Source organism: Nansenia antarctica (genome assembly GCF_963989245.1).
Source record: "Nansenia antarctica genome assembly, chromosome: 8".
Lineage (NCBI taxonomy): Eukaryota > Metazoa > Chordata > Actinopteri > Argentiniformes > Microstomatidae > Nansenia > Nansenia antarctica.
This window is the reverse complement of record NC_137678.1, coordinates 44,208,798-44,211,297: the sequence shown is the minus strand read 5'-3', so window position 1 is coordinate 44,211,297 and position 2,500 is coordinate 44,208,798.

The following is a 2,500-nucleotide window of genomic DNA, read 5'->3' as shown; positions in this document are numbered from 1 at the left end:
CATGTACGTGCGTCGTGCACGCACACTCACACGCATAACACACATACATGCAAGCGCACACACACAAACACACGCACAGACACAAACATCACACACACACAGACACACACACACACACACACACACACAGACACAGACACAGACACAGACACAGACACACACACACACACACACACCGTCCTGCCTAGTTCTCATGCTGTGACTGTATACATATACTGTAAATCATATTCAGCCCTATACTCTGTAGAACATATTACATAGAGAGGGTTTGGAATGCTTTCCAACGTGTTAGAGTGAAAGAGACCAACGCTGTCACTGTCTTCCTAAACGCTGTCACTGTCTTCCTAAACGCTGTCACTCACACAGGTCACAGGTCACACAGGATAGAGAGCTGGAGATAACGGTGATGAATGACTAAAACGAATGAGAGAGAGAGTGAGTGAGTGAGTGAGTGAGTGAGTGAGTGAGTGGAGGGAGGGAGGGAGGGAGGGAGGGAGATTGTGATCTGTGAGTAGATATACCTGGCATAGTAGGAATTCATCCCAGTGGGTGTCGCTGTTGCTATCTGTCAGTGTCCCAATCACCAAACAGAGAGTGCCCCACGTCAATGGAAGTACACAGGAACAACAGGGCATTCAGATGTTTTGGCATGAACGTATTATTGAAGCTGCATATAAACATTGTATTTGTCAATCCTATGTGAGTCTTTTTTAAATTTATTTTTATGTACGGATAGGATTTAATTCCAGTTCTTTTCTAATTTGTCCTAATAAATACACACCGACTGGTTTGAAGAGGAGAGAGAGAGAGAGAGAGAGAGAGAGAGAGAGAGAGAGAGAGACAGAGAGAGGGAGAGGGAGAGTGGGAGAGAAGGAGAGAGAGAGAGGGAGAGAGAGAGGGGGAGAGAGAGAGGGAGAGAGAGAGGAAGAGAGAGGGAGAGAGAGAGAGAGTGAGAGAGAGAATTGAGAACTGTTTATTTTATGTATCTTTTATTGATACGGGAGGAAACACACTAAGACCTCTTTTGCAGGTGCTCGCTGTCCATAAGAGAGAGAGAGAGAGAGCTGGAGAAGAAAGTGCCTGAGCTACTGTAAGGATGTCCTGTGGTTGTACGGGCTCTTAATGGGTTTCCCTCTCTGCTCCAGGCACTCAGGGACATGTCCAGATGTGCCACCCCCACAGAGACACACACACACACACACACACAAGCTGACACTCACACGTGCACATATTCATATGCACACAGACACACGTGCACACACACATCCATCTGAACCCTATAACACTTGATCCCTATCACGCAAACCACTGCCTCAATCACCATTTGGGTATATGAGTACAGGAACACACACACACACACACACACACACACAGCTCTCGCCAGCTCTTTTGCACACACAAACATTCATAATCTCCCTCTCTTCCTCTCTTTATCACACACACACATACACACACACACACTCCACTCTTCTGTCTGTCAGGCTTTGGTAGTGACACAGAGCAGAATGGAATGTGATTTTCTGGGCAGCAGAGAGTGAGAGAGAGAGAGAGAGAGAGAGAGAGAGAGAGAGAGAGAGAGAGAGAGAGAGAGAGAGAGAGAGAGAGAGAGAGAGAGACAGCCTGACTTTACTGAAATATTTATTTCATTCGGTCTCAAAAAACAGCCCCTGGAACACTGATCTCCTATTGGATGCTGTGAGTGCTCAGCGAGGAGGGGGGTCTCTGGCCCGGAGAAGACCACCGTTACCTCAGGGACAGACAGGGAGAGAATGGAGAGATACAGCGACTGAGAGAAAGAGATTGATTCATTTAACAGGTCGATACATTCCTACATGACTTTGATACGGTCAGACAGACAGACAGACAGACAGACAGACAGTCAGACAGACGGACAGACAGACAGACAGACAGACGGTCAGACAGACAGACAGACAGACACAAGCTTGTGTAAAGTGACACCTGTGTCCTCCTACTTCCTGACGGACGGACAGGGAAAGAGGAGGAGAACGAGGGAATAAAGAAGGAAGACAGGAGTAGGAAGGTGGTGATGGAGTCGGAAGGGTAGAGGAAGGGAGGGAGGAGGAGGAGGACAAGTCTCTCATCTCCTCTTTAAGGACTCCTGTGGATGCAGGAGGAGGGGCGTTGAAGGGAGAGGAAGGGGAGAGAGAGAGGGAGGTTGGAAGGAACAGAGGGGGAGAGAGAGAGAGGGAGAGAGGAAGTGGACAAGGAGAGAGGGAGATCGGAGGGAGTGGAGGATGAAAGAAAGGTGGAGAGAGAGGGAGTGGAGTGGGGGGGGAGAGAGAGATCGGAGGAGTGGAGGAGGAAAGAGAGGGGGGGAAAGAGGGCGTGGAGGGGTTGAGAGAGGGAGATTGGAGGAGCGGAATGGGAGATAGAAGGAGATTGGAGGAGTGAAGAGGAGGAGAGAAGGAGATTGGAGGGAGCGGAGGGGAGGGTGAGATCGGAGTGAGTGAGTGAGCGGGGGGGGGGGGGGGGGTGGGCC